This window comes from Lissotriton vulgaris, chromosome 1_1 (assembly GCF_964263255.1).
Source record: "Lissotriton vulgaris chromosome 1_1, aLisVul1.2, whole genome shotgun sequence".
In the NCBI taxonomy this organism is placed as follows: Eukaryota; Metazoa; Chordata; class Amphibia; order Caudata; family Salamandridae; genus Lissotriton; species Lissotriton vulgaris.
Window position 1 is genome coordinate 200,815,810 of NC_141685.1, and position 23,050 is coordinate 200,838,859.

General features: G+C 49.1%; 39 non-coding genes across 39 annotated transcripts; 13 read left to right on the plus strand and 26 right to left on the minus strand.

The window, feature by feature from the left end:
• Positions 1 to 208: 208 nt before the first annotated feature.
• Positions 209 to 282, minus strand: TRNAN-GUU (transfer RNA asparagine (anticodon GUU)). The gene has a single exon. It is a non-coding gene; the product is annotated as a tRNA-Asn (tRNA).
• A 1,161-nt stretch (positions 283 to 1,443) lies between these two features.
• TRNAG-GCC (transfer RNA glycine (anticodon GCC)) lies at positions 1,444 to 1,514 on the plus strand. Its single transcript has one exon. It is a non-coding gene; the product is annotated as a tRNA-Gly (tRNA).
• A 71-nt stretch (positions 1,515 to 1,585) lies between these two features.
• On the minus strand, positions 1,586 to 1,657 carry TRNAW-CCA (transfer RNA tryptophan (anticodon CCA)). The gene has a single exon. It is a non-coding gene; the product is annotated as a tRNA-Trp (tRNA).
• A 228-nt stretch (positions 1,658 to 1,885) lies between these two features.
• TRNAN-GUU (transfer RNA asparagine (anticodon GUU)) lies at positions 1,886 to 1,959 on the minus strand. The gene has a single exon. It is a non-coding gene; the product is annotated as a tRNA-Asn (tRNA).
• Positions 1,960 to 3,104: 1,145 nt separating this feature from the next.
• TRNAG-GCC (transfer RNA glycine (anticodon GCC)) lies at positions 3,105 to 3,175 on the plus strand. Its single transcript has one exon. It is a non-coding gene; the product is annotated as a tRNA-Gly (tRNA).
• A 71-nt stretch (positions 3,176 to 3,246) lies between these two features.
• On the minus strand, positions 3,247 to 3,318 carry TRNAW-CCA (transfer RNA tryptophan (anticodon CCA)). Its single transcript has one exon. It is a non-coding gene; the product is annotated as a tRNA-Trp (tRNA).
• A 236-nt stretch (positions 3,319 to 3,554) lies between these two features.
• TRNAN-GUU (transfer RNA asparagine (anticodon GUU)) lies at positions 3,555 to 3,628 on the minus strand. Its single transcript has one exon. It is a non-coding gene; the product is annotated as a tRNA-Asn (tRNA).
• Positions 3,629 to 4,773: 1,145 nt separating this feature from the next.
• Positions 4,774 to 4,844, plus strand: TRNAG-GCC (transfer RNA glycine (anticodon GCC)). Its single transcript has one exon. It is a non-coding gene; the product is annotated as a tRNA-Gly (tRNA).
• Positions 4,845 to 4,915: 71 nt separating this feature from the next.
• Positions 4,916 to 4,987, minus strand: TRNAW-CCA (transfer RNA tryptophan (anticodon CCA)). The gene has a single exon. It is a non-coding gene; the product is annotated as a tRNA-Trp (tRNA).
• Positions 4,988 to 5,223: 236 nt separating this feature from the next.
• TRNAN-GUU (transfer RNA asparagine (anticodon GUU)) lies at positions 5,224 to 5,297 on the minus strand. Its single transcript has one exon. It is a non-coding gene; the product is annotated as a tRNA-Asn (tRNA).
• A 1,161-nt stretch (positions 5,298 to 6,458) lies between these two features.
• Positions 6,459 to 6,529, plus strand: TRNAG-GCC (transfer RNA glycine (anticodon GCC)). Its single transcript has one exon. It is a non-coding gene; the product is annotated as a tRNA-Gly (tRNA).
• Positions 6,530 to 6,600: 71 nt separating this feature from the next.
• Positions 6,601 to 6,672, minus strand: TRNAW-CCA (transfer RNA tryptophan (anticodon CCA)). Its single transcript has one exon. It is a non-coding gene; the product is annotated as a tRNA-Trp (tRNA).
• A 228-nt stretch (positions 6,673 to 6,900) lies between these two features.
• Positions 6,901 to 6,974, minus strand: TRNAN-GUU (transfer RNA asparagine (anticodon GUU)). The gene has a single exon. It is a non-coding gene; the product is annotated as a tRNA-Asn (tRNA).
• A 1,145-nt stretch (positions 6,975 to 8,119) lies between these two features.
• On the plus strand, positions 8,120 to 8,190 carry TRNAG-GCC (transfer RNA glycine (anticodon GCC)). The gene has a single exon. It is a non-coding gene; the product is annotated as a tRNA-Gly (tRNA).
• A 71-nt stretch (positions 8,191 to 8,261) lies between these two features.
• TRNAW-CCA (transfer RNA tryptophan (anticodon CCA)) lies at positions 8,262 to 8,333 on the minus strand. The gene has a single exon. It is a non-coding gene; the product is annotated as a tRNA-Trp (tRNA).
• A 236-nt stretch (positions 8,334 to 8,569) lies between these two features.
• On the minus strand, positions 8,570 to 8,643 carry TRNAN-GUU (transfer RNA asparagine (anticodon GUU)). Its single transcript has one exon. It is a non-coding gene; the product is annotated as a tRNA-Asn (tRNA).
• Positions 8,644 to 9,804: 1,161 nt separating this feature from the next.
• TRNAG-GCC (transfer RNA glycine (anticodon GCC)) lies at positions 9,805 to 9,875 on the plus strand. Its single transcript has one exon. It is a non-coding gene; the product is annotated as a tRNA-Gly (tRNA).
• A 71-nt stretch (positions 9,876 to 9,946) lies between these two features.
• Positions 9,947 to 10,018, minus strand: TRNAW-CCA (transfer RNA tryptophan (anticodon CCA)). The gene has a single exon. It is a non-coding gene; the product is annotated as a tRNA-Trp (tRNA).
• Positions 10,019 to 10,254: 236 nt separating this feature from the next.
• On the minus strand, positions 10,255 to 10,328 carry TRNAN-GUU (transfer RNA asparagine (anticodon GUU)). The gene has a single exon. It is a non-coding gene; the product is annotated as a tRNA-Asn (tRNA).
• A 1,161-nt stretch (positions 10,329 to 11,489) lies between these two features.
• On the plus strand, positions 11,490 to 11,560 carry TRNAG-GCC (transfer RNA glycine (anticodon GCC)). The gene has a single exon. It is a non-coding gene; the product is annotated as a tRNA-Gly (tRNA).
• A 379-nt stretch (positions 11,561 to 11,939) lies between these two features.
• On the minus strand, positions 11,940 to 12,013 carry TRNAN-GUU (transfer RNA asparagine (anticodon GUU)). Its single transcript has one exon. It is a non-coding gene; the product is annotated as a tRNA-Asn (tRNA).
• A 1,161-nt stretch (positions 12,014 to 13,174) lies between these two features.
• TRNAG-GCC (transfer RNA glycine (anticodon GCC)) lies at positions 13,175 to 13,245 on the plus strand. Its single transcript has one exon. It is a non-coding gene; the product is annotated as a tRNA-Gly (tRNA).
• Positions 13,246 to 13,316: 71 nt separating this feature from the next.
• On the minus strand, positions 13,317 to 13,388 carry TRNAW-CCA (transfer RNA tryptophan (anticodon CCA)). Its single transcript has one exon. It is a non-coding gene; the product is annotated as a tRNA-Trp (tRNA).
• A 236-nt stretch (positions 13,389 to 13,624) lies between these two features.
• On the minus strand, positions 13,625 to 13,698 carry TRNAN-GUU (transfer RNA asparagine (anticodon GUU)). Its single transcript has one exon. It is a non-coding gene; the product is annotated as a tRNA-Asn (tRNA).
• A 1,161-nt stretch (positions 13,699 to 14,859) lies between these two features.
• On the plus strand, positions 14,860 to 14,930 carry TRNAG-GCC (transfer RNA glycine (anticodon GCC)). Its single transcript has one exon. It is a non-coding gene; the product is annotated as a tRNA-Gly (tRNA).
• Positions 14,931 to 15,001: 71 nt separating this feature from the next.
• On the minus strand, positions 15,002 to 15,073 carry TRNAW-CCA (transfer RNA tryptophan (anticodon CCA)). Its single transcript has one exon. It is a non-coding gene; the product is annotated as a tRNA-Trp (tRNA).
• Positions 15,074 to 15,309: 236 nt separating this feature from the next.
• On the minus strand, positions 15,310 to 15,383 carry TRNAN-GUU (transfer RNA asparagine (anticodon GUU)). Its single transcript has one exon. It is a non-coding gene; the product is annotated as a tRNA-Asn (tRNA).
• A 1,161-nt stretch (positions 15,384 to 16,544) lies between these two features.
• TRNAG-GCC (transfer RNA glycine (anticodon GCC)) lies at positions 16,545 to 16,615 on the plus strand. The gene has a single exon. It is a non-coding gene; the product is annotated as a tRNA-Gly (tRNA).
• A 71-nt stretch (positions 16,616 to 16,686) lies between these two features.
• On the minus strand, positions 16,687 to 16,758 carry TRNAW-CCA (transfer RNA tryptophan (anticodon CCA)). Its single transcript has one exon. It is a non-coding gene; the product is annotated as a tRNA-Trp (tRNA).
• A 236-nt stretch (positions 16,759 to 16,994) lies between these two features.
• TRNAN-GUU (transfer RNA asparagine (anticodon GUU)) lies at positions 16,995 to 17,068 on the minus strand. Its single transcript has one exon. It is a non-coding gene; the product is annotated as a tRNA-Asn (tRNA).
• A 1,160-nt stretch (positions 17,069 to 18,228) lies between these two features.
• On the plus strand, positions 18,229 to 18,299 carry TRNAG-GCC (transfer RNA glycine (anticodon GCC)). The gene has a single exon. It is a non-coding gene; the product is annotated as a tRNA-Gly (tRNA).
• A 71-nt stretch (positions 18,300 to 18,370) lies between these two features.
• Positions 18,371 to 18,442, minus strand: TRNAW-CCA (transfer RNA tryptophan (anticodon CCA)). The gene has a single exon. It is a non-coding gene; the product is annotated as a tRNA-Trp (tRNA).
• Positions 18,443 to 18,678: 236 nt separating this feature from the next.
• On the minus strand, positions 18,679 to 18,752 carry TRNAN-GUU (transfer RNA asparagine (anticodon GUU)). The gene has a single exon. It is a non-coding gene; the product is annotated as a tRNA-Asn (tRNA).
• Positions 18,753 to 19,913: 1,161 nt separating this feature from the next.
• TRNAG-GCC (transfer RNA glycine (anticodon GCC)) lies at positions 19,914 to 19,984 on the plus strand. The gene has a single exon. It is a non-coding gene; the product is annotated as a tRNA-Gly (tRNA).
• Positions 19,985 to 20,055: 71 nt separating this feature from the next.
• On the minus strand, positions 20,056 to 20,127 carry TRNAW-CCA (transfer RNA tryptophan (anticodon CCA)). The gene has a single exon. It is a non-coding gene; the product is annotated as a tRNA-Trp (tRNA).
• A 236-nt stretch (positions 20,128 to 20,363) lies between these two features.
• Positions 20,364 to 20,437, minus strand: TRNAN-GUU (transfer RNA asparagine (anticodon GUU)). The gene has a single exon. It is a non-coding gene; the product is annotated as a tRNA-Asn (tRNA).
• A 1,160-nt stretch (positions 20,438 to 21,597) lies between these two features.
• Positions 21,598 to 21,668, plus strand: TRNAG-GCC (transfer RNA glycine (anticodon GCC)). Its single transcript has one exon. It is a non-coding gene; the product is annotated as a tRNA-Gly (tRNA).
• Positions 21,669 to 21,739: 71 nt separating this feature from the next.
• Positions 21,740 to 21,811, minus strand: TRNAW-CCA (transfer RNA tryptophan (anticodon CCA)). The gene has a single exon. It is a non-coding gene; the product is annotated as a tRNA-Trp (tRNA).
• Positions 21,812 to 22,047: 236 nt separating this feature from the next.
• On the minus strand, positions 22,048 to 22,121 carry TRNAN-GUU (transfer RNA asparagine (anticodon GUU)). Its single transcript has one exon. It is a non-coding gene; the product is annotated as a tRNA-Asn (tRNA).
• Positions 22,122 to 23,050: the final 929 nt, after the last annotated feature.

The following is a 23,050-nucleotide window of genomic DNA, read 5'->3' on the forward strand; positions in this document are numbered from 1 at the left end:
GAACAAATGCTGTGGGCCTTTTGACTGATTTTCCTCTGCTGATATGCCTACGGTTGTATTACAGGGCTTGGCCTTTTGTTTTCTATCCTAATTATTGAAATTGACTGCAGGTGCAGTGAGAACGCTGAGGATTGAACTATTCAGGGAAAGGATCGCACGCAGGAAAGAGCAAAGGTACGTATCTGTGTTTCATGCAGACAAAAGGCTACGTCCCTGGGTGGGCTTGAACCACCAACCTTTCGGTTAACAACCGAACGCGCTAACCGATTGCGCCACAGAGACTATTGACTGTATACATTTCCTGAGACTCAATATATGTCTTGACATGTGTGCGCCTGCCTGGAGCTTGTATTATATAAGGCGTCTTTATGCCATACAGCATTTGTCATTTGCTTAGTGTCTTGTTACTGTTGTAATTTATGATGTGTAGACTACTGTCTAATGGTGTTAGAGCCAGTATTACTACCGGTCACAGTGCATGAGACTCATACATGACTTTTCTCTTTGCCTGCTTAGCGTAGCTCCCTGCTCCTCTGTTTGCGTGCTACCAGCCCGTGAGGCGTGTGTCTTGCCCATCCCATCTTCACTGTGTTATGTTGGACTTGTCTTCTCTGTGAGCAGAGTCTCCTTCCCAGAGCAGGTGCTTTCTCTGAACTCTTGGCTTGTAAGACTGCTGGGAAAGGCCCTCCCTAGCCCCTCAGTCAGATAGATACATTTACCTGCAGAGCTCAGCTTGGGAGAAAGAGATTAGGCAGAGAGCACATAGGGGAAGGCCCACAGAGCACACTTTATTTTACATAAAAGCTCGGGCTTGTGGGAGGACAGGGACATGAGGGTTCTCATGGAAAGAAATCCCAGGAGTATTGATGGCTAGGCCCTGAAACACAACAATCCCGGAATGGCCAGGCACAAGATGCCTCTGCAATAGGCCTGACCCTAGGCTTCCGGAGTTCTTGATCTCCAGAGGCTCCAGTGATCTAAGCCCGACCAGGGCTGTGCCCGACCAGGGCGCGTTGGGAGCGGGTTAGGGACGCGTAAAGGGGCGCAGGGCGCAGAACTCTGCCCGTTTCACCCCAGCATTTTGGGGAGGACACAGAATCTGGCAAAGCCAGTGGGAAGGATTTTCCAGGAGGAGAGTTCAGTGACATGATCTGAAACACAATAGTGCTGGTGATCTGGCGGGTGCATTCTGTGAGCCACTTCTGTCAGGAGCAGCCTGCCATCATGCCCTGATAACCACAACTCTAGTACCAAGCCAGTGACCTCAGCAAATGCAAAGACATTATTACTTATAGTCTCCTGCATCTGATTCTTGCCATCATCATGTGAAACGTTGGCGTTATCATGTCTGCTGCGCACACTTTGTTCATATGTGTACAATTTAAGGGTGTGAACCTGACCACTATCTTGGACAGAGCTCTGCCTGTGAACACACCATGTGAAGCATTGGTGGTTCAGTGGTAGAATTCTCGCCTGCCACGCGGGAGGCCCGGGTTCGATTCCCGGCCAATGCAAGGTTGCTTTCTTTTGACTTTGTTTTCGAAATGATATATATGAACTCAGTGGGGAATAAAATGGTAAGCAGTGACCCCGACGTGATTTTAACACGCAACCTTCTGATCTGGAGTCAGACGCGCTACCGTTGCGCCACGAGGTCCTTACACTTGCAGCCTTCGATGCCAGATGAACAAATGCTGTGGGCCTTTTGACTTATTTTCCTCTGCTTATATGCCTACGGTTGTATTACAGGGCTTGGCCTTTTGTTTTCTATCCTAATTATTGAAATTGACTGCAGGTGCAGTGAGAACGCTGAGGATTGAACTATTCAGGGAAAGGATCGCACGCAGGAAAGAGCAAATCTGTGTTTCATGCAGACAAAAGGCTACGTCCCTGGGTGGGCTTGAACCACCAACCTTTCGGTTAACAGCCGAACGCGCTAACCGATTGCGCCACAGAGACTATTGACTGTATACATTTCCTGAGACTCAATATATGTCTTGACATGTGTGCGCCTGCCTGGAGCTTGTATTATATAAGGCGTCTTTATGCCATACAGCATTTGTCATTTGCTTAGTGTCTTGTTACTGTTGTAATTTATGATGTGTAGACTACTGTCTAATGGTGTTAGAGCCAGTATTACTACCGGTCACAGTGCATGAGACTCATACATGACTTTTCTCTTTGCCTGCTTAGCGTAGCTCCCTGCTCCTCTGTTTGCGTGCTACCAGCCCGTGAGGCGTGTGTCTTGCCCATCCCATCTTCACTGTGTTATGTTGGACTTGTCTTCTCTGTGAGCAGAGTCTCCTTCCCAGAGCAGGTGCTTTCTCTGAACTCTTGGCTTGTAAGACTGCTGGGAAAGGCCCTCCCTAGCCCCTCAGTCAGATAGATACATTTACCTGCAGAGCTCAGCTTGGGAGAAAGAGATTAGGCAGAGAGCACATAGGGGAAGGCCCACAGAGCACACTTTATTTTACATAAAAGCTCGGGCTTGTGGGAGGACAGGGACATGAGGGTTCTCATGGAAAGAAATCCCAGGAGTATTGATGGCTAGGCCCTGAAACACAACAATCCCGGAATGGCCAGGCACAAGATGCCTCTGCAATAGGCCTGACCCTAGGCTTCCGGAGTTCTTGATCTCCAGAGGCTCCAGTGATCTAAGCCCGACCAGGGCGCGTTGGGATGGCATTAGGGACGCGTAAAGGGGCGCAGGGCGCAGAACTCTGCCCGTTTCACCCCAGCATTTTGGGGAGGACACAGAATCTGGCAAAGCCAGTGGGAAGGATTTTCCAGGAGGAGAGTTCAGTGACATGATCTGAAACACAATAGTGCTGGTGATCTGGCGGGTGCATTCTGTGAGCCACTTCTGTCAGGAGCAGCCTGCCATCATGCCCTGATAACCACAACTCTAGTACCAAGCCAGTGACCTCAGCAAATGCAAAGACATTATTACTTATAGTCTCCTGCATCTGATTCTTGCCATCATCATGTGAAACGTTGGCGTTATCATGTCTGCTGTGCACACTTTGTTCATATGTGTACAATTTAAGTGTGTGAACCTGACCACTGTCTTGGACAGAGCTCTTGCTGTGAACACACCATGTGAAGCATTGGTGGTTCAGTGGTAGAATTTTCGCCTGCCACGCGGGAGGCCCGGGTTCGATTCCCGGCCAATGCAAGGTTGCTTTCTTTTGACTTTGTTTTCGAAATGATATATATGAACTCAGTGGGGAATAAAATGGTAAGCAGTGACCCCGAAGTGATTTGAACACGCAACCTTCTGATCTGGAGTCAGACGCGCTACTGTTGCGCCACGAGGTCCTTACACTTGCAGCCTTCGATGCCAGATGAACAAATGCTGTGGGCCTTTTGACTTATTTTCCTCTGCTGATATGCCTACGGTTGTATTACAGGGCTTGGCCTTTTGTTTTCTATCCTAATTATTGAAATTGACTGCAGGTGCAGTGAGAACGCTGAGGATTGAACTATTCAGGGAAAGGATCGCACGCAGGAAAGAGCAAAGGTACGTATCTGTGTTTCATGCAGACAAAAGGCTACGTCCCTGGGTGGGCTTGAACCACCAACCTTTCGGTTAACAACCGAACGCGCTAACCGATTGCGCCACAGAGACTATTGACTATATACATTTCCTGAGACTCAATATATGTCTTGACATGTGTGCGCCTGCCTGGAGCTTGTATTATATAAGGCGTCTTTATGCCATACAGCATTTGTCATTTGCTTAGTGTCTTGTTACTGTTGTAATTTATGATGTGTAGACTACTGTCTAATGGTGTTAGAGCCAGTATTACTACCGGTCACAGTGCATGAGACTCATACATGACTTTTCTCTTTGCCTGCTTAGCGTAGCTCCCTGCTCCTCTGTTTGCGTGCTACCAGCCCGTGAGGCGTGTGTCTTGCCCATCCCATCTTCACTGTGTTATGTTGGACTTGTCTTCTCTGTGAGCAGAGTCTCCTTCCCAGAGCAGGTGCTTTCTCTGAACTCTTAGCTTGTAAGACTGCTGGGAAAGGCCCTCCCTAGCCCCTCAGTCAGATAGATACATTTACCTGCAGAGCTCAGCTTGGGAGAAAGAGATTAGGCAGAGAGCACATAGGGGAAGGCCCACAGAGCACACTTTATTTTACATAAAAGCTCGGGCTTGTGGGAGGACAGGGACATGAGGGTTCTCATGGAAAGAAATCCCAGGAGTATTGATGGCTAGGCCCTGAAACACAACAATCCCGGAATGGCCAGGCACAAGATGCCTCTGCAATAGGCCTGACCCTAGGCTTCCGGAGTTCTTGATCTCCAGAGGCTCCAGTGATCTAAGCCCGACCAGGGCGCGTTGGGATGGCATTAGGGACGCGTAAAGGGGCGCAGGGCGCAGAACTCTGCCCGTTTCACCCCAGCATTTTGGGGAGGACACAGAATCTGGCAAAGCCAGTGGGAAGGATTTTCCAGGAGGAGAGTTCAGTGACATGATCTGAAACACAATAGTGCTGGTGATCTGGCGGGTGCATTCTGTGAGCCACTTCTGTCAGGAGCAGCCTGCCATCATGCCCTGATAACCACAACTCTAGTACCAAGCCAGTGACCTCAGCAAATGCAAAGACATTATTACTTATAGTCTCCTGCATCTGATTCTTGCCATCATCATGTGAAACGTTGGCGTTATCATGTCTGCTGCGCACCCTTTGTTCATATGTGTACAATTTAAGTGTGTGAACCTGACCACTGTCTTGGACAGAGCTCTGCCTGTGAACACACCATGTGAAGCATTGGTGGTTCAGTGGTAGAATTCTCGCCTGCCACGCGGGAGGCCCGGGTTCGATTCCCGGCCAATGCAAGGTTGCTTTCTTTTGACTTTGTTTTCGAAATGATATATATGAACTCAGTGGGGAATAAAATGGTAAGCAGTGACCCCGACGTGATTTGAACACGCAACCTTCTGATCTGGAGTCAGACGCGCTACCGTTGCGCCACGAGGTCCTTACACTTGCAGCCTTCGATGCCAGATGAACAAATGCTGTGGGCCTTTGGACTTATTTTCCTCTGCTTATATGCCTACGGTTGTATTACAGGGCTTGGCCTTTTGTTTTCTATCCTGATTATGGAAATTGACGGCAGGTGCAGTGAGAACGCTGAGGATTGAACTATTCAGGGAAAGGATCGCACGCAGGAAAGAGCAAAGGTACGTATCTGTGTTTCATGCAGACAAAAGGATACGTCCCTGGTTGGGCTTGAACCACCAACCTTTCGGATAACAGCCGAACACGCTAACCGATTGCGCCACAGAGACTATTGACTGTATACATTTCCTGAGACTCAATATATGTCTTGACATGTGTGCGCCTGCCTGGAGCTTGTATTATATAAGGCGTCTTTATGCCATACAGCATTTGTCATTTGCTTAGTGTCTTGTTACTGTTGTAATTTATGATGTGTAGACTACTGTCTAATGGTGTTAGAGCCAGTATTACTACCGGTCACAGTGCATGAGACTCATACATGACTTTTCTCTTTGCCTGCTTAGCGTAGCTCCCTGCTCCTCTGTTTGCGTGCTACCAGCCCGTGAGGCGTGTGTCTTGCCCATCCCATCTTCACTGTGTTATGTTGGACTTGTCTTCTCTGTGAGCAGAGTCTCCTTCCCAGAGCAGGTGCTTTCTCTGAACTCTTGGCTTGTAAGACTGCTGGGAAAGGCCCTCCCTAGCCCCTCAGTCAGATAGATACATTTACCTGCAGAGCTCAGCTTGGGAGAAAGAGATTAGGCAGAGAGCACATAGGGGAAGGCCCACAGAGCACACTTTATTTTACATAAAAGCTCGGGCTTGTGGGAGGACAGGGACATGAGGGTTCTCATGGAAAGAAATCCCAGGAGTATTGATGGCTAGGCCCTGAAACACAACAATCCCGGAATGGCCAGGCACAGGATGCCTCTGCAATAGGCCTGACCCTAGGCTTCCAGAGTTCTTGATCTCCAGAGGCTCCAGTGATCTAAGCCCGACCAGGGCTGTGCCCGACCAGGGCGCGTTGGGAGCGCGTTAGGGACACGTAAAGGGGCGCAGGGCGCAGAACTCTGTCCGAATCACCCCAGCATTTTGGGGAGGACACAGAATCTGGCAAAGCCAGTGGGAAGGATTTTCCAGGAGGAGAGTTCAGTGACATGATCTGAAACACAATAGTGCTGGTGATCTGGCGGGTGCATTCTGTGAGCCACTTCTGTCAGGAGCAGCCTGCCATCATGCCCTGATAACCACAACTCTAGTACCAAGCCAGTGACCTCAGCAAATGCAAAGACATTATTACTTATAGTCTCCTGCATCTGATTCTTGCCATCATCATGTGAAACGTTGGCGTTATCATGTCTGCTGCGCACACTTTGTTCATATGTGTACAATTTAAGGGTGTGAACCTGACCACTATCTTGGACAGAGCTCTGCCTGTGAACACACCATGTGAAGCATTGGTGGTTCAGTGGTAGAATTCTCGCCTGCCACGCGGGAGGCCCGGGTTCGATTCCCGGCCAATGCAAGGTTGCTTTCTTTTGACTTTGTTTTCGAAATGATATATATGAACTCAGTGGGGAATAAAATGGTAAGCAGTGACCCCGACGTGATTTTAACACGCAACCTTCTGATCTGGAGTCAGACGCGCTACCGTTGCGCCACGAGGTCCTTACACTTGCAGCCTTCGATGCCAGATGAACAAATGCTGTGGGCCTTTTGACTTATTTTCCTCTGCTTATATGCCTACGGTTGTATTACAGGGCTTGGCCTTTTGTTTTCTATCCTAATTATTGAAATTGACTGCAGGTGCAGTGAGAACGCTGAGGATTGAACTATTCAGGGAAAGGATCGCACGCAGGAAAGAGCAAATCTGTGTTTCATGCAGACAAAAGGCTACGTCCCTGGGTGGGCTTGAACCACCAACCTTTCGGTTAACAGCCGAACGCGCTAACCGATTGCGCCACAGAGACTATTGACTGTATACATTTCCTGAGACTCAATATATGTCTTGACATGTGTGCGCCTGCCTGGAGCTTGTATTATATAAGGCGTCTTTATGCCATACAGCATTTGTCATTTGCTTAGTGTCTTGTTACTGTTGTAATTTATGATGTGTAGACTACTGTCTAATGGTGTTAGAGCCAGTATTACTACCGGTCACAGTGCATGAGACTCATACATGACTTTTCTCTTTGCCTGCTTAGCGTAGCTCCCTGCTCCTCTGTTTGCGTGCTACCAGCCCGTGAGGCGTGTGTCTTGCCCATCCCATCTTCACTGTGTTATGTTGGACTTGTCTTCTCTGTGAGCAGAGTCTCCTTCCCAGAGCAGGTGCTTTCTCTGAACTCTTGGCTTGTAAGACTGCTGGGAAAGGCCCTCCCTAGCCCCTCAGTCAGATAGATACATTTACCTGCAGAGCTCAGCTTGGGAGAAAGAGATTAGGCAGAGAGCACATAGGGGAAGGCCCACAGAGCACACTTTATTTTACATAAAAGCTCGGGCTTGTGGGAGGACAGGGACATGAGGGTTCTCATGGAAAGAAATCCCAGGAGTATTGATGGCTAGGCCCTGAAACACAACAATCCCGGAATGGCCAGGCACAAGATGCCTCTGCAATAGGCCTGACCCTAGGCTTCCGGAGTTCTTGATCTCCAGAGGCTCCAGTGATCTAAGCCCGACCAGGGCGCGTTGGGATGGCATTAGGGACGCGTAAAGGGGCGCAGGGCGCAGAACTCTGCCCGTTTCACCCCAGCATTTTGGGGAGGACACAGAATCTGGCAAAGCCAGTGGGAAGGATTTTCCAGGAGGAGAGTTCAGTGACATGATCTGAAACACAATAGTGCTGGTGATCTGGCGGGTGCATTCTGTGAGCCACTTCTGTCAGGAGCAGCCTGCCATCATGCCCTGATAACCACAACTCTAGTACCAAGCCAGTGACCTCAGCAAATGCAAAGACATTATTACTTATAGTCTCCTGCATCTGATTCTTGCCATCATCATGTGAAACGTTGGCGTTATCATGTCTGCTGTGCACACTTTGTTCATATGTGTACAATTTAAGTGTGTGAACCTGACCACTGTCTTGGACAGAGCTCTTGCTGTGAACACACCATGTGAAGCATTGGTGGTTCAGTGGTAGAATTTTCGCCTGCCACGCGGGAGGCCCGGGTTCGATTCCCGGCCAATGCAAGGTTGCTTTCTTTTGACTTTGTTTTCGAAATGATATATATGAACTCAGTGGGGAATAAAATGGTAAGCAGTGACCCCGAAGTGATTTGAACACGCAACCTTCTGATCTGGAGTCAGACGCGCTACTGTTGCGCCACGAGGTCCTTACACTTGCAGCCTTCGATGCCAGATGAACAAATGCTGTGGGCCTTTTGACTTATTTTCCTCTGCTGATATGCCTACGGTTGTATTACAGGGCTTGGCCTTTTGTTTTCTATCCTGATTATGGAAATTGACGGCAGGTGCAGTGAGAACGCTGAGGATTGAACTATTCAGGGAAAGGATCGCACGCAGGAAAGAGCAAAGGTACGTATCTGTGTTTCATGCAGACAAAAGGATACGTCCCTGGGTGGGCTTGAACCACCAACCTTTCGGATAACAGCCGAACACGCTAACCGATTGCGCCACAGAGACTATTCACTGTATACATTTCCTGAGACTCAATATATGTCTTGACATGTGTGCGCCTGCCTGGAGCTTGTATTATATAAGGCGTCTTTATGCCATACAGCATTTGTCATTTGCTTAGTGTCTTGTTACTGTTGTAATTTATGATGTGTAGACTACTGTCTAATGGTGTTAGAGCCAGTATTACTACCGGTCACAGTGCATGAGACTCATACATGACTTTTCTCTTTGCCTGCTTAGCGTAGCTCCCTGCTCCTCTGTTTGCGTGCTACCAGCCCGTGAGGCGTGTGTCTTGCCCATCCCATCTTCACTGTGTTATGTTGGACTTGTCTTCTCTGTGAGCAGAGTCTCCTTCCCAGAGCAGGTGCTTTCTCTGAACTCTTGGCTTGTAAGACTGCTGGGAAAGGCCCTCCCTAGCCCCTCAGTCAGATAGATACATTTACCTGCAGAGCTCAGCTTGGGAGAAAGAGATTAGGCAGAGAGCACATAGGGGAAGGCCCACAGAGCACACTTTATTTTACATAAAAGCTCGGGCTTGTGGGAGGACAGGGACATGAGGGTTCTCATGGAAAGAAATCCCAGGAGTATTGATGGCTAGGCCCTGAAACACAACAATCCCGGAATGGTCAGGCACAAGATGCCTCTGCAATAGGCCTGACCCTAGGCTTCCGGAGTTCTTGATCTCCAGAGGCTCCAGTGATCTAAGCCCGACCAGGGCTGTGCCCGACCAGGGCGCGTTGGGAGAGGGTTAGGGACAGGTAAAGGGGCGCAGGGCGCAGAACTCTGCCCGTTTCACCCCAGCATTTTGGGGAGGACACAGAATCTGGCAAAGCCAGTGGGAAGGATTTTCCAGGAGGAGAGTTCAGTGACATGATCTGAAACACAATAGTGCTGGTGATCTGGCGGGTGCATTCTGTGAGCCACTTCTGTCAGGAGCAGCCTGCCATCATGCCCTGATAACCACAACTCTAGTACCAAGCCAGTGACCTCAGCAAATGCAAAGACATTATTACTTATAGTCTCCTGCATCTGATTCTTGCCATCATCATGTGAAACGTTGGCGTTATCATGTCTGCTGCGCACCCTTTGTTCATATGTGTACAATTTAAGTGTGTGAACCTGACCACTGTCTTGGACAGAGCTCTGCCTGTGAACACACCATGTGAAGCATTGGTGGTTCAGTGGTAGAATTCTCGCCTGCCACGCGGGAGGCCCGGGTTCGATTCCCGGGCAATGCAAGGTTGCTTTCTTTTGACTTTGTTTTCGAAATGATATATATGAACTCAGTGGGGAATAAAATGGTAAGCAGTGACCCCGACGTGATTTGAACACGCAACCTTCTGATCTGGAGTCAGACGCGCTACCGTTGCGCCACGAGGTCCTTACACTTGCAGCCTTCGATGCCAGATGAACAAATGCTGTGGGCCTTTTGACTTATTTTCCTCTGCTTATATGCCTACGGTTGTATTACAGGGCTTGGCCTTTTGTTTTCTATCCTAATTATTGAAATTGACTGCAGGTGCAGTGAGAACGCTGAGGATTGAACTATTCAGGGAAAGGATCGCACGCAGGAAAGAGCAAAGGTACGTATCTGTGTTTCATGCAGACAAAAGGAAACGTCCCTGGGTGGGCTTGAACCACCAACCTTTCGGTTAACAGCCGAACGCGCTAACCGATATCGCCACAGAGACTATTGACTGTATACCTTTCCTGAGACTCAATATGTGTCTTGACATGTGTGCGCCTGCCTGGAGCTTGTATTATATAAGGCGTCTTTATGCCATACAGCATTTGTCATTTGCTTAGTGTCTTGTTACTGTTGTAATTTATGATGTGTAAACTACTGTCTAATGGTGTTAGAGCCAGTATTACTACCGGTCACAGTGCATGAGACTCATACATGACTTTTCTCTTTGCCTGCTTAGCGTTGCTCCCTGCTCCTCTGTTTGCGTGCTACCAGCCCGTGAGGCGTGTGTGTTGCCCATCCCATCTTCACTGTGTTATGTTGGACTTGTCTTCTCTGTGAGCAGAGTCTCCTTCCCAGAGCAGGTGCTTTCTCTGAACTCTTGGCTTGTAAGACTGCTGGGAAAGGCCCTCCCTAGCCCCTCAGTCAGATAGATACATTTACCTGCAGAGCTCAGCTTGGGAGAAAGAGATTAGGCAGAGAGCACATAGGGGAAGGCCCACAGAGCACACTTTATTTTACATAAAAGCTCGGGCTTGTGGGAGGACAGGGACATGAGGGTTCTCATGGAAAGAAATCCCAGGAGTATTGATGGCTAGGCCCTGAAACACAACAATCCCGGAATGGTCAGGCACAAGATGCCTCTGCAATAGGCCTGACCCTAGGCTTCCGGAGTTCTTGATCTCTAGAGGCTCCAGTGATCTAAGCCCGACCAGGGCTGTGCCCGACCAGGGCGCGTTGGGAGAGCGTTAGGGACAGGTAAAGGGGCGCAGGGCGCAGAACTCTGCCCGTTTCACCCCAGCATTTTGGGGAGGACACAGAATCTGGCAAAGCCAGTGGGAAGGATTTTCCAGGAGGAGAGTTCAGTGACATGATCTGAAACACAATAGTCCTGGTGATCTGGCGGGTGCATTCTGTGAGCCACTTCTGTCAGGAGCAGCCTGCCATCATGCCCTGATAACCACAACTCTAGTACCAAGCCAGTGACCTCAGCAAATGCAAAGACATTATTACTTATAGTCTCCTGCATCTGATTCTTGCCATCATCATGTGAAACGTTGGCGTTATCATGTCTGCTGCGCACCCTTTGTTCATATGTGTACAATTTAAGTGTGTGAACCTGACCACTGTCTTGGACAGAGCTCTGCCTGTGAACACACCATGTGAAGCATTGGTGGTTCAGTGGTAGAATTCTCGCCTGCCACGCGGGAGGCCCGGGTTCGATTCCCGGGCAATGCAAGGTTGCTTTCTTTTGACTTTGTTTTCGAAATGATATATATGAACTCAGTGGGGAATAAAATGGTAAGCAGTGACCCCGACGTGATTTGAACACGCAACCTTCTGATCTGGAGTCAGACGCGCTACCGTTGCGCCTGGAGGTCCTTAGACTTGCAGCCTTCGATGCCAGATGAACAAATGCTGTGGGCCTTTTGACTTATTTTCCTCTGCTTATATGCCTACGGTTGTATTACAGGGCTTGGCCTTTTGTTTTCTATCCTAATTATTGAAATTGACGGCAGGTGCAGTGAGAACGCTGAGGATTGAACTATTCAGGGAAAGGATCGCACGCAGGAAAGAGCAAAGGTACGTATCTGTGTTTCATGCAGACAAAAGGATACGCCCCTGGGTGGGCTTGAACCACCAACCTTTCGGTTAACAGCCGAACGTGCTAACCGATTGCGCCACAGAGACTATTGACTGCATACATTTCCTGAGACTCAATATATGTCTTGACATGTGTGCGCCTGCCTGGACCTTGTATTATATAAGGCGTCTTTATGCCATACAGCATTTGTCATTTGCTTAGTGTCTTGTTACTGTTGTAATTTATGATGTGTAGACTACTGTCTAATGGTGTTAGAGCCAGTATTACTACCGGTCACAGTGCATGAGACTCATACATGACTTTTCTCTTTGCCTGCTTAGCGTAGCTCCCTGCTCCTCTGTTTGCGTGCTACCAGCCTGTGAGGCGTGTGTCTTGCCCATCCCATCTTCACTGTGTTATGTTGGACTTGTCTTCTCTGTGAGCAGAGTCTCCTTCCCAGAGCAGGTGCTTTCTCGGAACTCTTGGCTTGTAAGACTGCTGGGAAAGGCCCTCCCTAGCCCCTCAGTCAGATAGATACATTTACCTGCAGAGCTCAGCTTGGGAGAAAGAGATTAGGCAGAGAGCACATAGGGGAAGGCCCACAGAGCACACTTTATTTTACATAAAAGCTCGGGCTTGTGGGAGGACAGGGACATGAGGGTTCTCATGGAAAGAAATCCCAGGAGTATTGATGGCTAGGCCCTGAAACACAACAATCCCGGAATGGCCAGGCACAAGATGCCTCTGCAATAGGCCTGACCCTAGGCTTCCGGAGTTCTTGATCTCCAGAGGCTCCAATGATCCAAGCCCGACCAGGGCTGTGCCCGACCAGGGCGCGTTGGGAGAGCGTTAGGGACACGTAAAGGGGCGCAGGGCGCAGAACTCTGCCCGTTTCACCCCAGCATTTTGGGGAGGACACAGAATCTGGCAAAGCCAGTAGGAAGGATTTTCCAGGAGGAGAGTTCAGTGACATGATCTGAAACACAATAGTGCTGGTGATCTGGCGGGTGCATTCTGTGAGCCACTTCTGTCAGGAGCAGCCTGCCATCATGCCCTGATAACCACAACTCTAGTACCAAGCCAGTGACCTCAGCAAATGCAAAGACATTATTACTTATAGTCTCCTGCATCTGATTCTTGCCATCATCATGTGAAACGTTGGTGTTATCATGTCTGCTGCGCACCCTTTGTTCATATGTGTACAATTTAAGTGTGTGAACCTGACCACTGTCTTGGACAGAGCTCTGCCTGTGAACACACCATGTGAAGCATTGGTGGTTCAGTGGTAGAATTCTCGCCTGCCACGCGGGAGGCCCGGGTTCGATTCCCGGCCAATGCAAGGTTGCTTTCTTTTGACTTTGTTTTCGAAATGATATATATGAACTCAGTGGGGAATAAAATGGTAAGCAGTGACCCCGACGTGATTTGAACACGCAACCTTCTGATCTGGAGTCAGACGCGCTACCGTTGCGCCACGAGGTCCTTACACTTGCAGCCTTCGATGCCAGATGAACAAATGCTGTGGGCCTTTTGACTTATTTTCCTCTGCTTATATGCCTACGGTTGTATTACAGGGCTTGGCCTTTTGTTTTCTATCCTGATTATGGAAATTGACGGCAGGTGCAGTGAGAACGCTGAGGATTGAACTATTCAGGTAAAGGATCGCACGCAGGAAAGAGCAAAGGTACGTATCTGTGTTTCATGCAGACAAAAGGATACGACCCTGGGTGGGCTTGAACCACCAACCTTTTGGTTAACAGCCGAACGTGCTAACCGATTGCGCCACAGAGACTATTGACTGCATACATTTCCTGAGACTCAATATATGTCTTGACATGTGTGCGCCTGCCTGGACCTTGTATTATATAAGGCGTCTTTATGCCATACAGCATTTGTCATTTGCTTAGTGTCTTGTTACTGTTGTAATTTATGATGTGTAGACTACTGTCTAATGGTGTTAGAGCCAGTATTACTACCGGTCACAGTGCATGAGACTCATACATGACTTTTCTCTTTGCCTGCTTAGCGTAGCTCCCTGCTCCTCTGTTTGCGTGCTACCAGCCCGTGAGGCGTGTGTCTTGCCCATCCCATCTTCACTGTGTTATGTTGGACTTGTCTTCTCTGTGAGCAGAGTCTCCTTCCCAGAGCAGGTGCTTTCTCTGAACTCTTGGCTTGTAAGACTGCTGGGAAAGGCCCTCCCTAGCCCCTCAGTCAGATAGATACATTTACCTGCAGAGCTCAGCTTGGGAGAAAGAGATTAGGCAGAGAGCACATAGGGGAAGGCCCACAGAGCACACTTTATTTTACATAAAAGCTCGGGCTTGTGGGAGGACAGGGACATGAGGGTTCTCATGGAAAGAAATCCCAGGAGTATTGATGGCTAGGCCCTGAAACACAACAATCCCGGAATGGCCAGGCACAAGATGCCTCTGCAATAGGCCTGACCCTAGGCTTCCGGAGTTCTTGATCTCCAGGGGCTCCAGTGATCTAAGCCCGACCAGGGCTGTGCCCGACCAGGGCGCGTTGGGAGAGCGTTAGGGACACGTAAAGGGGCGCAGGGCGCAGAACTCTGCCCCTTTCACCCCAGCATTTTGGGGAGGACACAGAATCTGGCAAAGCCAGTGGGAAGGATTTTCCAGGAGGAGAGTTCAGTGACATGATCTGAAACACAATAGTGCTGGTGATCTGGCGGGTGCATTCTGTGAGCCACTTCTGTCAGGAGCAGCCTGCCATCATGCCCTGATAACCACAACTCTAGTACCAAGCCAGTGACCTCAGCAAATGCAAAGACATTATTACTTATAGTCTCCTGCATCTGATTCTTGCCATCATCATGTGAAACGTTGGCGTTATCATGTCTGCTGCGCACCCTTTGTTCATATGTGTACAATTTAAGTGTGTGAACCTGACCACTGTCTTGGACAGAGCTCTGCCTGTGAACACACCATGTGAAGCATTGGTGGTTCAGTGGTAGAATTCTTGCCTGCCACGCGGGAGGCCCGGGTTCGATTCCCGGCCAATGCAAGGTTGCTTTCTTTTGACTTTGTTTTCGAAATGATATATATGAACTCAGTGGGGAATAAAATGGTAAGCAATGACCCCGACGTGATTTAAACACGCAACCTTCTGATCTGGAGTCAGACGCGCTACCGTTGCGCCACGAGGTCCTTACACTTGCAGCCTTCGATGCCAGATGAACAAATGCTGTGGGCCTTTTGACTTATTTTCCTCTGATTATATGCCTACGGTTGTATTACAGGGCTTGGCCTTTTGTTTTCTATCCTGATTATGGAAATTGACGGCAGGTGCAGTGAGAACGCTGAGGATTGAACTATTCAGGGAAAGGATCGCACGCAGGAAAGAGCAAAGGTACGTATCTGTGTTTCATGCAGACAAAAGGATACGTCCCTGGGTGGGCTTGAACCACCAACCTTTCGGATAACAGCCGAACACGCTAACCGATTGCGCCACAGAGACTATTCACTGTATACATTTCCTGAGACTCAATATATGTCTTGACATGTGTGCGCCTGCCTGGAGCTTGTATTATATAAGGCGTCTTTATGCCATGCAGCATTTGTCATTTGCTTAGTGTCTTGTTACTGTTGTAATTTATGATGTGTAGACTACTGTCTAATGGTGTTAGAGCCAGTATTACTACCAGTCACAGTGCATGAGATTCATACATGACTTTTCTCTTTGCCTGCTTAGCGTAGCTTCCTGCTCCTCTGTTTGCGTGCTACCAGCCCGTGATGCGTGTGTCTTGCCCATCCCATCTTCACTGTGTTATGTTGGACTTGTCTTCTCTGTGAGCAGAGTCTCCTTCCCAGAGCAGGTGCTTTCTCTGAACTCTTGGCTTGTAAGACTGCTGGGAAAGGCCCTCCCTAGCCCCTCAGTCAGATAGATACATTTACCTGCAGAGCTCAGCTTGGGAGAAAGAGATTAGGCAGAGAGCACATAGGAGAAGGCCCACAGAGCACACTTTATTTTACATAAAAGCTCGGGCTTGTGGGAGGACAGGGACATGAGGGTTCTCATGGAAAGAAATCCCAGGAGTATTGATGGCTAGGCCCTGAAACACAACAATCCCGGAATGGTCAGGCACAAGATGCCTCTGCAATAGGCCTGACCCTAGGCTTCCGGAGTTCTTGATCTCCAGAGGCTCCAGTGATCTAAGCCCGACCAGGGCTGTGCCCGACCAGGGCGCGTTGGGAGAGCGTTAGGGACACGTAAAGGGGCGCAGGGCGCAGAACTCTGCCCGTTTCACCCCAGCATTTTGGGGAGGACACAGAATCTGGCAAAGCCAGTGGGAAGGATTTTCCAGGAGGAGAGTTCAGTGACATGATCTGAAACACAATAGTGCTGGTGATCTGGCGGGTGCATTCTGTGAGCCACTTCTGTCAGGAGCAGCCTGCCATCATGCCCTGATAACCACAACTCTAGTACCAAGCCAGTGACCTCAGCAAATGCAAAGACATTATTACTTATAGTCTCCTGCATCTGATTCTTGCCATCATCATGTGAAACGTTGGCGTTATCATGTCTGCTGCGCACCCTTTGTTCATATGTGTACAATTTAAGTGTGTGAACCTGACCACTGTCTTGGACAGAGCTCTGCCTGTGAACACACCATGTGAAGCATTGGTGGTTCAGTGGTAGAATTCTCGCCTGCCACGCGGGAGGCCCGGGTTCGATTCCCGGGCAATGCAAGGTTGCTTTCTTTTGACTTTGTTTTCGAAATGATATATATGAACTCAGTGGGGAATAAAATGGTAAGCAGTGACCCCGACGTGATTTGAACACGCAACCTTCTGATCTGGAGTCAGACGCGCTACCGTTGCGCCACGAGGTCCTTACACTTGCAGCCTTCGATGCCAGATGAACAAATGCTGTGGGCCTTTTGACTTATTTTCCTCTGCTTATATGCCTACGGTTGTATTACAGGGCTTGGCCTTTTGTTTTCTATCCTAATTATTGAAATTGACTGCAGGTGCAGTGAGAACGCTGAGGATTGAACTATTCAGGGAAAGGATCGCACGCAGGAAAGAGCAAAGGTACGTATCTGTGTTTCATGCAGACAAAAGGAAACGTCCCTGGGTGGGCTTGAACCACCAACCTTTCGGTTAACAGCCGAACGCGCTAACCGATATCGCCACAGAGACTATTGACTGTATACCTTTCCTGAGACTCAATATGTGTCTTGACATGTGTGCGCCTGCCTGGAGCTTGTATTATATAAGGCGTCTTTATGCCATACAGCATTTGTCATTTGCTTAGTGTCTTGTTACTGTTGTAATTTATGATGTGTAAACTACTGTCTAATGGTGTTAGAGCCAGTATTACTACCGGTCACAGTGCATGAGACTCATACATGACTTTTCTCTTTGCCTGCTTAGCGTTGCTCCCTGCTCCTCTGTTTGCGTGCTACCAGCCCGTGAGGCGTGTGTGTTGCCCATCCCATCTTCACTGTGTTATGTTGGACTTGTCTTCTCTGTGAGCAGAGTCTCCTTCCCAGAGCAGGTGCTTTCTCTGAACTCTTGGCTTGTAAGACTGCTGGGAAAGGCCCTCCCTAGCCCCTCAGTCAGATAGATACATTTACCTGCAGAGCTCAGCTTGGGAGAAAGAGATTAGGCAGAGAGCACATAGGGGAAGACCCACAGAGCACACTTTATTTTACATAAAAGCTCGGGCTTGTGGGAGGACAGGGACATGAGGGTTCTCATGGAAAGAAATCCCAGGAGTATTGATGGCTAGGCCCTGAAACACAACAATCCCGGAATGGCCAGGCACAAGATGCCTCTGCAATAGGCCTGACCCTAGGCTTCCGGAGTTCTTGATCTCCAGAGGCTCCAGTGATCTAAGCCCGACCAGGGCTGTGCCCGACCAGGGCGCGTTGGGAGAGCGTTAGGGACACGTAAAGGGGCGCAGGGCGCAGAACTCTGTCCGTATCACCCCAGCATTTTGGGGAGGACACAGAATCTGGCAAAGCCAGTGGGAAGGATTTTCCAGGAGGAGAGTTCAGTGACATGATCTGAAACACAATAGTGCTGGTGATCTGGCGGGTGCATTCTGTGAGCCACTTCTGTCAGGAGCAGCCTGCCATCATGCCCTGATAACCACAACTCTAGTACCAAGCCAGTGACCTCAGCAAATGAAAGACATTATTACTTATAGTCTCCTGCATCTGATTCTTGCCATCATCATGTGAAACATTGGCGTTATCATGTCTGCTGCGCACACTTTGTTCATATGTGTACAATTTAAGTGTGTGAACCTGACCACTGTCTTGGACAGAGCTCTGCCTGTGAACACACCATGTGAAGCATTGGTGGTTCAGTGGTAGAATTCTCGCCTGCCACGCGGGAGGCCCGGGCTCGATTCCCGGCCAATGCAAGGTTGCTTTCTTTTGACTTTGTTTTCGAAATGATATATATGAACTCAGTGGGGAATAAAATGGTAAGCAGTGACCCCGACGTGATTTAAACACGCAACCTTCTGATCTGGAGTCAGACGCGCTACCGTTGCGCCACGAGGTCCTTACACTTGCAGCCTTCGATGCCAGATGAACAAATGCTGTGGGCCTTTTGACTTATTTTCCTCTGCTTATATGCCTACGGTTGTATTACAGGGCTTGGCCTTTTGTTTTCTATCCTGATTATGGAAATTGACGGCAGGTGCAGTGAGAACGCTGAGGATTGAACTATTCAGGGAAAGGATCGCACGCAGGAAAGAGCAAAGGTACGTATCTGTGTTTCATGCAGACAAAAGGATACGTCCCTGGGTGGGCTTGAACCACCAACCTTTCGGATAACAGCCGAACACGCTAACCGATTGCGCCACAGAGACTATTCACTGTATACATTTCCTGAGACTCAATATATGTCTTGACATGTGTGCGCCTGCCTGGAGCTTGTATTATATAAGGCGTCTTTATGCCATACAGCATTTGTCATTTGCTTAGTGTCTTGTTACTGTTGTAATTTATGATGTGTAGACTACTGTCTAATGGTGTTAGAGCCAGTATTACTACCGGTCACAGTGCATGAGACTCATACATGACTTTTCTCTTTGCCTGCTTAGCGTAGCTCCCTGCTCCTCTGTTTGCGTGCTACCAGCCCGTGAGGCGTGTGTCTTGCCCATCCCATCTTCACTGTGTTATGTTGGACTTGTCTTCTCTGTGAGCAGAGTCTCCTTCCCAGAGCAGGTGCTTTCTCTGAACTCTTGGCTTGTAAGACTGCTGGGAAAGGCCCTCCCTAGCCCCTCAGTCAGATAGATACATTTACCTGCAGAGCTCAGCTTGGGAGAAAGAGATTAGGCAGAGAGCACATAGGGGAAGGCCCACAGAGCACACTTTATTTTACATAAAAGCTCGGGCTTGTGGGAGGACAGGGACATGAGGGTTCTCATGGAAAGAAATCCCAGGAGTATTGATGGCTAGGCCCTGAAACACAACAATCCCGGAATGGTCAGGCACAAGATGCCTCTGCAATAGGCCTGACCCTAGGCTTCCGGAGTTCTTGATCTCCAGAGGCTCCAGTGATCTAAGCCCGACCAGGGCTGTGCCCGACCAGGGCGCGTTGGGAGAGGGTTAGGGACAGGTAAAGGGGCGCAGGGCGCAGAACTCTGCCCGTTTCACCCCAGCATTTTGGGGAGGACACAGAATCTGGCAAAGCCAGTGGGAAGGATTTTCCAGGAGGAGAGTTCAGTGACATGATCTGAAACACAATAGTGCTGGTGATCTGGCGGGTGCATTCTGTGAGCCACTTCTGTCAGGAGCAGCCTGCCATCATGCCCTGATAACCACAACTCTAGTACCAAGCCAGTGACCTCAGCAAATGCAAAGACATTATTACTTATAGTCTCCTGCATCTGATTCTTGCCATCATCATGTGAAACGTTGGCGTTATCATGTCTGCTGCGCACCCTTTGTTCATATGTGTACAATTTAAGTGTGTGAACCTGACCACTGTCTTGGACAGAGCTCTGCCTGTGAACACACCATGTGAAGCATTGGTGGTTCAGTGGTAGAATTCTCGCCTGCCACGCGGGAGGCCCGGGTTCGATTCCCGGGCAATGCAAGGTTGCTTTCTTTTGACTTTGTTTTCGAAATGATATATATGAACTCAGTGGGGAATAAAATGGTAAGCAGTGACCCTGACGTGATTTGAACACGCAACCTTCTGATCTGGAGTCAGACGCGCTACCGTTGCGCCACGAGGTCCTTACACTTGCAGCCTTCGATGCCAGATGAACAAATGCTGTGGGCCTTTTGACTTATTTTCCTCTGCTTATATGCCTACGGTTGTATTACAGGGCTTGGCCTTTTGTTTTCTATCCTAATTATTGAAATTGACTGCAGGTGCAGTGAGAACGCTGAGGATTGAACTATTCAGGGAAAGGATCGCACGCAGGAAAGAGCAAAGGTACGTATCTGTGTTTCATGCAGACAAAAGGAAACGTCCCTGGGTGGGCTTGAACCACCAACCTTTCGGTTAACAGCCGAACGCGCTAACCGATATCGCCACAGAGACTATTGACTGTATACCTTTCCTGAGACTCAATATGTGTCTTGACATGTGTGCGCCTGCCTGGAGCTTGTATTATATAAGGCGTCTTTATGCCATACAGCATTTGTCATTTGCTTAGTGTCTTGTTACTGTTGTAATTTATGATGTGTAAACTACTGTCTAATGGTGTTAGAGCCAGTATTACTACCGGTCACAGTGCATGAGACTCATACATGACTTTTCTCTTTGCCTGCTTAGCGTTGCTCCCTGCTCCTCTGTTTGCGTGCTACCAGCCCGTGAGGCGTGTGTGTTGCCCATCCCATCTTCACTGTGTTATGTTGGACTTGTCTTCTCTGTGAGCAGAGTCTCCTTCCCAGAGCAGGTGCTTTCTCTGAACTCTTGGCTTGTAAGACTGCTGGGAAAGGCCCTCCCTAGCCCCTCAGTCAGATAGATACATTTACCTGCAGAGCTCAGCTTGGGAGAAAGAGATTAGGCAGAGAGCACATAGGGGAAGACCCACAGAGCACACTTTATTTTACATAAAAGCTCGGGCTTGTGGGAGGACAGGGACATGAGGGTTCTCATGGAAAGAAATCCCAGGAGTATTGATGGCTAGGCCCTGAAACACAACAATCCCGGAATGGCCAGGCACAAGATGCCTCTGCAATAGGCCTGACCCTAGGCTTCCGGAGTTCTTGATCTCCAGAGGCTCCAGTGATCTAAGCCCGACCAGGGCTGTGCCCGACCAGGGCGCGTTGGGAGAGCGTTAGGGACACGTAAAGGGGCGCAGGGCGCAGAACTCTGTCCGTATCACCCCAGCATTTTGGGGAGGACACAGAATCTGGCAAAGCCAGTGGGAAGGATTTTCCAGGAGGAGAGTTCAGTGACATGATCTGAAACACAATAGTGCTGGTGATCTGGCGGGTGCATTCTGTGAGCCACTTCTGTCAGGAGCAGCCTGCCATCATGCCCTGATAACCACAACTCTAGTACCAAGCCAGTGACCTCAGCAAATGAAAGACATTATTACTTATAGTCTCCTGCATCTGATTCTTGCCATCATCATGTGAAACATTGGCGTTATCATGTCTGCTGCGCACACTTTGTTCATATGTGTACAATTTAAGTGTGTGAACCTGACCACTGTCTTGGACAGAGCTCTGCCTGTGAACACACCATGTGAAGCATTGGTGGTTCAGTGGTAGAATTCTCGCCTGCCACGCGGGAGGCCCGGGCTCGATTCCCGGCCAATGCAAGGTTGCTTTCTTTTGACTTTGTTTTCGAAATGATATATATGAACTCAGTGGGGAATAAAATGGTAAGCAGTGACCCCGACGTGATTTAAACACGCAACCTTCTGATCTGGAGTCAGACGCGCTACCGTTGCGCCACGAGGTCCTTACACTTGCAGCCTTCGATGCCAGATGAACAAATGCTGTGGGCCTTTTGACTTATTTTCCTCTGCTTATATGCCTACGGTTGTATTACAGGGCTTGGCCTTTTGTTTTCTATCCTGATTATGGAAATTGACGGCAGGTGCAGTGAGAACGCTGAGGATTGAACTATTCAGGGAAAGGATCGCACGCAGGAAAGAGCAAAGGTACGTATCTGTGTTTCATGCAGACAAAAGGATACGTCCCTGGGTGGGCTTGAACCACCAACCTTTCGGATAACAGCCGAACACGCTAACCGATTGCGCCACAGAGACTATTCACTGTATACATTTCCTGAGACTCAATATATGTCTTGACATGTGTGCGCCTGCCTGGAGCTTGTATTATATAAGGCGTCTTTATGCCATACAGCATTTGTCATTTGCTTAGTGTCTTGTTACTGTTGTAATTTATGATGTGTAGACTACTGTCTAATGGTGTTAGAGCCAGTATTACTACCGGTCACAGTGCATGAGACTCATACATGACTTTTCTCTTTGCCTGCTTAGCGTAGCTCCCTGCTCCTCTGTTTGCGTGCTACCAGCCCGTGAGGCGTGTGTCTTGCCCATCCCATCTTCACTGTGTTATGTTGGACTTGTCTTCTCTGTGAGCAGAGTCTCCTTCCCAGAGCAGGTGCTTTCTCTGAACTCTTGGCTTGTAAGACTGCTGGGAAAGGCCCTCCCTAGCCCCTCAGTCAGATAGATACATTTACCTGCAGAGCTCAGCTTGGGAGAAAGAGATTAGGCAGAGAGCACATAGGGGAAGGCCCACAGAGCACACTTTATTTTACATAAAAGCTCGGGCTTGTGGGAGGACAGGGACATGAGGGTTCTCATGGAAAGAAATCCCAGGAGTATTGATGGCTAGGCCCTGAAACACAACAATCCCGGAATGGTCAGGCACAAGATGCCTCTGCAATAGGCCTGACCCTAGGCTTCCGGAGTTCTTGATCTCCAGAGGCTCCAGTGATCTAAGCCCGACCAGGGCTGTGCCCGACCAGGGCGCGTTGGGAGAGGGTTAGGGACAGGTAAAGGGGCGCAGGGCGCAGAACTCTGCCCGTTTCACCCCAGCATTTTGGGGAGGACACAGAATCTGGCAAAGCCAGTGGGAAGGATTTTCCAGGAGGAGAGTTCAGTGACATGATCTGAAACACAATAGTGCTGGTGATCTGGCGGGTGCATTCTGTGAGCCACTTCTGTCAGGA